General features: G+C 44.9%; 1 long non-coding RNA gene across 1 annotated transcript; it reads right to left on the bottom strand.

Annotated features, from left to right (window-relative positions):
• Positions 1–6,225: 6,225 nt before the first annotated feature.
• On the bottom strand, positions 6,226–9,250 carry LOC136390797 (uncharacterized). Its single transcript, XR_010748767.1, has 3 exons — positions 9,177–9,250; positions 8,207–8,471; positions 6,226–7,711 (listed from the first exon to the last, which is right to left on the bottom strand). It is a non-coding gene; the product is annotated as an uncharacterized lncRNA (long non-coding RNA).
• Positions 9,251–9,579: the final 329 nt, after the last annotated feature.

Below are 9,579 nucleotides of genomic sequence, written 5' to 3'. Positions count from 1 at the left end.
ATAGGAATAACATTACTCAGTGGGATAAGCAGTTGAAGGAAACCGGCAGTTTGGTGGAGAAACCCCATTCTGGTAAGCCATCAGTCAGTGACGAGTCTGTAGAGGCTATACAGGATAGCTACCTAAGGAGCCCTAAAATATCTGTGCATAAGCCCACATTGAACTGCACTGAATAGGTATGAAACTGGGAGAGTTTTCCTTTTATTTGGTGCAGATTTCACATTTCTATCATCTTTTGTTGCTTTCCTGTGACCAGTCAAAAGTGCACCATGACTTTACGGATACACTGTATAAAAGCCCAGGGCACCCTGAGCAGGAGGAAGTTCAGAACAAATCCCGCTCTTGCACCAGAAAGGCAAGGGCCAGATTCCACAACAGGCCTGAAAGAAGTCAAATCCAACAGGAAGAATGGGGGGAATTAGGCAAAAGATTGATTTTAAGACACTTAAAATGTCTAAAAAAAAAGGGAGCTTTGCTGGGAAATCCAGTTGAGGTCAATAACAGTGGGAGGGTCCGAGGGTCCGACAGAACCGGGGAAGTGTGCAAAGCAGCATGAACGCTCAGAAGGACAGACCCAGGTCGCATTTCTGAGACAGGGAACATGACAGGATCCAGAGCTCAGACCTCGGGCCAATGTGGAACCTAAGTCTCAGAAATAAGTCCAAAGTCAACTATCCAGGCAGATTTGTAGCCCAAAGTCTGGGGGATTTGAATCAGAAAAAACTGCTGTCTCCTCCTACATTTCTCATAGGTAAGCTTAAGGTTTGTCCTGGAGTTTGGGAGAGAGATGTCCCCGTAAGTGGGGTTAAGGACACTTGACATGAGGCAAAGAAACTGAGAAGTGGGCCAGAGCGGATAGTATTCCTAACTAAGAGTAGCGCACTTTTAGCATGGGCAGACTGCTGGGCAAAGTGGGAACTAAACTTTTCAAATTGAAACAATTTGATGGGACAACTAATAATTTGTGGTCTTGCATAAATGTTATTTTTTTCAATGCGTAGAACCTTTCTGGAGTGGGGGATAAATGTGGGCTATATCCTCAAGCCCTCAGCATGTGTGTGGGTTCTGCTACCAGCTTGGATGGTTTGGGCTGAGGAGCAAGGAGAGAGCGGCTCCATCAGCCAGTGCTGACCGAGAACTAGCCACGGGCCTACAGAGAGTGTAGGAAGATTTGGACCCCTTTCTCAAGGAGCACGGGGGACTTACTGAGAGAAAATCTGCCCCAATTTGTGGTGAAGTTTGTTTGTTGACTCTAAGACATAAAAATTTAAGTTCTAGAATTCATAAACTTTTTATATGGTAGACATCATGTAATTCAGTTAAAAAGTGCAAATGGAAAAGCCAATCAGTCACTTAGCTAGTTCGTTCCAATTTGCAAATATCTGAATATTTTTAAGAAATGTTTTTAATCCAAATTTTGACACAAATTGGTAAAGTAGAAATCCCAGACTGTGGTAGCAGATGGTGGACCAAGGGACAAAAAGGCTCAGAGAGCTGGGCATGTTAGAGTGGCTTTACTAGGTGCTGCGGATGCTGGGGTGCACCGCCCTCATCCCTCTTTAGGCTCGAAGGGCTTATTTCCCAGCTGCTTGGAGTACCACCAGCTGACTGCTCTCAGCTGTCTGCTCTCTCAGAAACTGCCCTCAGTTAAACAGAGCTGCCGCTCCTGGGGCCATGCCCCCATCCCCGCCCCCAAGGGCAGTCTGCCTACAGCGACTGTTTGAGGCAGGAATGTAGGTGTTGGTCCACTAGCTCCAACTCAGGATGACTCAGAAGGGCTGGCCCGCCTCAGGGCCCTAGGAGGAGACAGCAGAGGCCTGTTTGGAAACTGCATCAGAGCCCAACTCCACCCTTTGTCTCCTGTCCCCCAGCTGTTGATCCCAAGAGCATGTCAAATAAACTTCACGTGCACTTCACTCTATCTCAGAGTCTGCTTCCTCAAGATCCTAGCTTCCAACACTAGGTTTGTGGAAAACAAATACTCAATGGAAGAATCCAGAGCATACTTCTCCATTTGTCCTAAATGATAGGTGGTGCATTAATGAGAGGGACACCAGTGTCATTGAGAAACTCATTAGTGGCTGTCCTCTGTTGACCAGAGGAGATGACAGGAATTGCTGGTAGAGACTGGGACCCCTGACAGCAGTGGGATGATGGAATGGCCATGGAATAAAAGGCAGGTAGTTGCATGTAACTGTCAGAAACTAAGTGTGTCCAATTATAATAAGGAGCATCCAGGTCAACAAGGTGACAAGGGACAAAGAGCTGTAAGATGATGAATAGTACATATGGTGTTCCTAGGGCACATGGTAGGAGCAGCCAACTGGGTACTCCTAGTTTATACAACCAAAGAAATCAAGGATAGACAATCAAGAAATTGAAGGTAGTCATCCCCCCCCATAAAAGTCATGATTTCTTGCCCCGTTTCTGGACTCGAGCCCATGGCCCAAAGGAGAGGCCAGGCCCCATAAGGAGGAACCCTGTAACATAACGGCAAAGGTTTATAATATTTATTTCCCCAATCCTTCCATAGAGGTATCTATGGCCACTGGTAACCATGCATTAGGAAAATAAGAATGCCCAGATATTGGAGGGCTGCCAGACACAAGGTCTGAGGTGATACCTGGAGGTCCGGAGCATCAACATGGCCCCTGTTAGAGTGGGAACTTATGAGGGCCAGGCAATAAATGGAGCCCTAGGTAGATCTGGTTCACAAAGGGTCAATGAATCTACTTGTGGTCATTTCCTTGATTCTTGATTGTATAATTGGAATGGACACCCTAGGAAGTTGGAAGAACCCCCATATAGGCTCCTTGGCCTATGAGGTAAAAGCAACTTTTGTGGAAAAGACCATTCAGGAGGCTCTAAAACTGTTATCACCCCAGGCCACAGAAGTAAATAAAAGATAATATGGCTTACTTATATGGGAATGGCAAAGAGTAAAGCCATTCCTAAAGCCTAGTGCATGCAAGGGTGGTGGTCTCTATCATACCATATTTTATGGCCCTTATAAACAACAACAAAAACAACAACAACAATAAAACCAGAGTGATCATGTTGGATTGTGAGAGCTCACACAAATTCAACCAAGTCGCAGCCCCAATTAGAACTGTGTAACCAGAGTAGTATCTAGAAAGAGAAGCGTAACATAGCTTCAGGTGCACAGTATAAGGCCATTGACCTAATGAATTAACTCTTTTCCTTCTTTATCAGAAAGGCAAATTAGAAGTAATTCAAATTGACTGACAACTGTATACATTTATAGTCTTGCCCCAAATCAAAATGAACTCCCTTATCTTTTGTCTCAATAGTCTGAGGAGATGAGAACCATCTGGGCAGTCTATAGAATATATATGTTTACTGTATCCACAGTATCTTGTCCATCTACCTGAATGAGCAGGAACTGGCAGGGATGAAATAAAATATTTGTTTCTGAAACCAAAAGAGCAAGAGAGAATATGTGTATATGTGTTTATGTTCCTTGCATGCTACTGGACCCACATGAGACAGCAAGTGATCATGCAGCCAGAACTACCCATCCTAAGGGTGTTATCAGACCCACCAAGTCATAGGTTGGTCAGGCATAAAAGCCAACAATTATTAGATGGAAGTAGAACATTCAAGATTAGGTATGAGCAGGGCCAGAAGGTACACACTGCAGAAGCAGGTAGCCCAGAAGCCTGTGTCACCCACCACTGTTGTCTCACATCTATAATCTCATGGGAGGTCCCTATGACCACCTGCTGGTCATGGGTAAAGGCCATACTGGCTTATGGATGGCTCAGTATATGGGTGCAAGCTGAAAAAGAACTCCTGCTGAACTACAGCCCCATTTGGTGGTGGCCTGCAGCAACGAGGGGAAATCCTTCCAATAGGCAGAACTTTAGGTTATCTATCGACTCATAAACTGCATGGAAAGAGATGTCAGCCAAGGTAAGAATATACCCAGACTGGTGAGTAGCAATGAATGGCTTGTCTGGACAGGGACATAGAATGAAGAAATTTGGAAGATCAGAAACAAGAAAATCTGAGAAGGAAGCATGCAAATGGACCTATAGGATGAATGGGTATGAAACATGAACATGTTTTTAGAGTATGTTAATGCCCTTCAGAGAGTAACCATCATGGAATCAATAACCAACTAAATAGCCAACTGAAACATAACAACCTCACCAGTCGATGCCAACCAGTTTCTGTCATTAGTCACTCTAGTCCTGGTGTGATGGGTTCATGAATGAGAGAGCCATTGTGACAGGGATGGAAGCCATGCATGGGCCCTTCCGTCTGGGTCCCATTCACCAAAGCCAACTGTCCAATGTCCAACTTGACAATCACAAAGACCAGTGCTGAGCCCCCTACATGGTACCATCCCTCAAGAAGACCAACCAGCCACATGGTGGTAAACTGACTAAACCGAATGCCTTTCACCCTGGATGGAGCAGCACTTCTTCTTGACTGAAATTAACACATATACTGCTGGCAAGGCTTTGGCTAGCTTGACTACAGATGTTTAATCTCCTGACATCCACTTACTATGTCACTTAATTATCTCCTTAATATTATGCTTAATATTAACTCTGACTGAAGGTGATCATAATACTCATAAATAAACCAAGGTTGGGGCACCAGCCTCCACTGTGAGTTATACAACATATCTTATATCAACAACCATTGATATAAGATGGTTGACAGGGAGAGTTCATAGGAATGGGGACCAGGAAGTGGAATAGGAGTAGCCCTGCTCACTACCTCTTCTGGTGGCCCACTTGAGGAAGGTTCCATGGGTCTAGAGGTCCTGGTTTCCAGAGGGGGGGTGCTTTGATTAAGGACACAGTGAGAATGCCATTTAACTTTAAGATATAACTGCTGCCTGGTATCTTCAGGACCTTCGTACCTGGAGACAAGCAGACAAGAAAAGGGGTGACTAAATGGCCCTGATTGTGAGAGAGGTAGAGTTTCTACAATGGGGACAAGAAGAAATATGTCTGACACTGAGTTGATCCACTGGAGAACTTTTTCCTACTCTACTGTCTAATTTTTATACAAAGAGACAAGGGCAGCCCTGTTTGGGTAGCTCTGTTGGTTAGAGGTTGTCCTGATATGCCAAGGTTGCAGGTTCAATCCCCAGTCAGGGTAAATGCAAGAATCAACCAATGAATGCATAAATAAATGGAACAACAAATCAATGTTTCTATCTTGCTTAAAAAAATCAATAAATAAAAAGAAAATTTTTAAAGAGATAAGGGCAGTAGTCATGGTCTGAAAAGGACATGGTGACAAGGACTCAGACCTCTCAGAAATGAGGGTCTGGGTTATTCCATCAGATAAGCCACCTAGACTTAGGTGCCAACTAAGGGCATAGGTGCTGATACTAAGGGGAGGTAAGAAATGGGTAGAGAGGATGGAGATCATGAGTATCATCTGTGACCTCCAAACTAACTATAGTCAGCAGTAGGAACTGTAGTTGGTCCCATTAATCCTCATTTTATCCCATAAAGGCCCATAAAGTATCCCATAGTATCCCATAAAGGCCATACAGAATCCTGGAGGAGCTAGTCCCAGATTGGGCACATTTACTCTCTAAGTTTATTACAAACACACGCAGTCATAGAGGACCAAAACACTGATCCCTCCAGTCATTGTGAGTTGGCTTCTCATGGTTCACAGCTGAGGTCTTCCCTGGGAATTGCCCTGAACTACAGGGGGCCGCCGCATGGAGGATACACCCCTTCACCAGGGGCGGCCCCCAGCTGCTGCCAGAGCTGCCTGTTGACTGGCTTCTGCTGAACTCCTCCTGCTCCCCACAACCAGGAAGTACAAAATTCCTGGCACACCTGTCTCAATTCAGGACGACTCTGAAGAGCCATCCTAACGCAAGCGCTCACTATGAAGTTAGCCAAGCCTCTGTTAATATCTGTACCACAATTCCACTCCCCCTCTGCCCAATCTTGCTTCCCTTGGTCCCTTAAAGGATGTTGTTTCTGAAAGTACTCAACAATAGACCATATACACACACATCGCTGTCTCAGAGCCTAACAATGTGTGAATCCTCTGGATTTTATTTAGATTCCCCTAAAAAATTCTCCATAGAGCTGTATAGTTTCTTTATCCTCTGGCCCCTAAATATACTGCTCATAAAAATTAGGGGATATTTCAAAATAAGTATGAAGCAATAAAAAAAAGAAGCATTTGATTTTTTTTTTATTAAACAAGTACATCAGAAAAGCAAAAGACAAGTCAAAGAAAGTTGTTCAATTATGCAAATGAGATACAAAACCAACTTTATCTCATTGGTGAAAATACACTATACAAAAGGCTGAAAGTACTGGAGTATCTGCATGGTCCCGGATCCCCTAATTTTTGTGAGCATCAAACCTTGTTCTAAAGAAGAATTCACCTAAAAGGGTGTCACCTGGGTAAGCAATTACCCTTGAACCAGAAGTGATGTGTCAATTTAGAGCTGGTTCTCACTCAGAGAGCCAATCTCCCTTCCTGAGATCAAGGTCTGTTTAGATATTGCCCAAGAAGTAAGAAAACATCTTCTTCCCTCTCGTCCTACTTGTCCTTGAAGGTATAACCCACATACTTTTGAACCTTCCCAGGGATTCTTCTTCCTACAATTCCTCCTGTCCCCCGCCCCTTGATGGCACGCACGCTTTCATCTCAGAAAGAAATGCTGGTTTTCTTCATCCCCTTTATTTGCTGCAAGGCAGTGTCACACAGTGTCTATCCAGATATTGAGATTCAAGGAGACTGTAGGGGACAGGCATCGTCTCTGGCAGGGAGCCAGGCTCACTGGGCTTGCGGTCTACCCGGGCTCCAGCATGGCTTTGGGCAGCCCACTTGACCTAAGCCTCGGAGGGGGTTGGCTTCTCAGTGTGGAGCTGCTGGTGGTATAGGGTGAGCTACCCTGACAATCCAAAGAGAAAAGAAACCCTGCAATTACCAAGAATTGCTGCTGTGACAGGTGCACCTCAGAGCAGGAAGTTTCTTAGTTCTTTGTGTGAGAGAAGTTTTCTCCCCTGTCTGAGTGGGAAACAAACTCAGGCTCTAAAGCAGTTACACTGGTTCCTCCAGGCTCACCGGCATCCCCTCCCAGAGCAGAGCAGGGGCCAGTCAAGATTTCCACCTCAAAAGCAATGTGGACTGTTTGTCCCCCCGGGTGGGGTGGCAGGCTGAGCAAGGCAGCAGAATGCTGCAGGGTCTTTTGTGTTGATCATCTCTTGTTTTTTTATGACAATTTTACATAATCTCTCCCAGCTACTGAACTCATGCTCACTGTGGCTTCTCCTCTTCTCCTTCATAATAGCAAACAGATTCTCCTGAGACCAGAAACATTTGTTTTCTCTTTCCACTGACTCCAACTACAGTGCATTTCCTCCGTATCATCACTATTGAGTCTGTACTTATTCCAGTCTACTAACTCCCACAGAGGTTGGGGATACTGAGGCTTAACTGCGTAAGTCACTGATTTGGGGATCTTCATTGTCATTAATAAACACGGGACATGGGAGTCCCAGGAGGTCCAGCTCCTCCAATTGATGAACATTTTGCGTTTCCAGTCTGGGAACAGAAAAGGAGGCTGTTGGCAAGGACCTTGCCATGACGATCAGAAGTTTCATTTAAATCCATCGTAGTTTGCGGGTTCTATTTATTCTCTTGTTGTGAATGGCTAATAACAAGCTAATATGACGAAGTGATGGAATGGCATCTGAAACCAGGGAGAAATGAAATTCTAATTAGGAACATACCACCTAGTCCCAAAGCTTCAGATCACCATATCTCAAGCCACCCTGATGTTTGGCTCTACAGGAAATTGAAGGGAATCAACCTAAAAGACAGCTGCTAAAAATATGCTCTCCCCAAATATTGCCGCTTAACCTCGCATACCAAAGCTATGTTTCACCTAATGGCCAGCAAACGCCAGCAACTGGTGGTGGCAGCATGGAGGACAAGGGGGGGGACCTTCAGAGTGCACCCTCAGTCTCAATTAGAAATCACACCAGCTCGCAGGATGGCTTTCATTTACAGGACTGAGCAAGCTGAAATGCACATGCAGAGGCCCTGAAGGGAGCAGCCCTGTCATGCAACAGCCATGTTCGTCATCGACCAGTCAAGACACAAAAAAATGACATCGAAGCCCTGGAGACACAGATAATAAGAAGACAGAGCTGCATACCACCACCGACGCCACAGAACTATTTACCCTGCAGGAGGCTCTGCACGTCTCTTCTGTACCTGAAGCGACCGCAGGCATTAGAAATCTGGTTGTTCTGGATATTAGGAAGTTGTGGTGTGGGCTGTTCCTTAGCTTTGAGTTGGTAATCCATTGTAGGAAGAAGGTGGCTTATGGTGTCCCTGCAGGGCTCCATGGGAGTCATTTACATACGCTCTTCAGAAGTGCCCCTCTCTCGCCAGCCCATGGGGATTTCACAGATGGCAGACAGGGTAGGCTTGCTGAACCCCAACATCTGGCCAAATGTTTCACATAACGAAGGAAAGTTAAATCCACTTTATTAGAGTAGGTTTCACACCACCCCAGGACCTCTACCCCCTCTGCTTCTGGAACAATTGTCTTAAAGTTCTAGGCAGATTTTTGAAAACATTCAAAACCCAAGAGTAGCTGTCTCAGTATGAAGAACTTACTAACAGAGATTTTTACATATTTGAAGCTAGTCAGTAAGAGATGAGATTTTGGGGGAGCATGAAAGGAAATTCAATGAATAGTAAAGGGGCAGAATAACTAGATACTTCAGAGTTCTATTTCGTTCACCATCCTGTTCCCTTGCAAAGACAAGACTTGACACATCACCTCTATTTATAGGAACTGGCTAAAAAATAAGGGAGAAGAAAGACTTCAATAAATGGTAAAGCTAATAGAGACCTAGGGACAGAACCTTCTCCCAAATGCACAGCTTGTCGCTCCATATACAGCATCTTGAAAAATCTTTACTGCCTTCAGAGATACAGCCCTTGGCACCGAGCACCATGCCTCCAAGTTTATAATGCGGACCTCCATATTTATGTTCCCCAGATGGTGGAATTCATAAATGCACCATGGGGCACCATTGAAATTAATAATTTAATTCATTTCCGTGATTGTGCAGTGGTGGCTAGTCGTTAAGGCACTGGCGGTTAGCGGTCTCTGGGCACCAGGATGATGGCTGACGACTAACCTCAGGGAGAGCAATTCCTCTGTCATCTGATTTCAAATGCAGTCAATCCCTTCGGAACGGGGAACAGCCAAAAGTTTCTGGAATGCAAATGAAGGCAGCCTCAACCTAGTTAGATGAGATGGCTTCCCTTTTGTGTGCTTTTCAAAAGTTGGGAATCAGTCCTCTAAGGAACACTGAAATGATTTGTGGTTGTCTAGCTTGGAGAAGGAACAGACAAGACGAGACCCGATCGCTGCCTCCAAATGCACAAATCTTTTCCCTCGCTGTCTGTGGACAATCTGCACCCAAATAATTGAGAGTTAACTGCACTTTTACTTTATATTCCCACTGGCCTGCTTAGCGAGAGTCTATACTGGCAGCTGGACTAAATGACTTTTAAAGTCCCTTCCAGAGATTCTCAGAG

This window comes from Saccopteryx leptura, chromosome 2 (assembly GCF_036850995.1).
Source record: "Saccopteryx leptura isolate mSacLep1 chromosome 2, mSacLep1_pri_phased_curated, whole genome shotgun sequence".
Taxonomy (NCBI): Eukaryota; Metazoa; Chordata; class Mammalia; order Chiroptera; family Emballonuridae; genus Saccopteryx; species Saccopteryx leptura.
The sequence above is the reverse complement of the archived record's forward strand: the minus strand, read 5'-3'. Positions and strand labels throughout refer to the sequence as shown.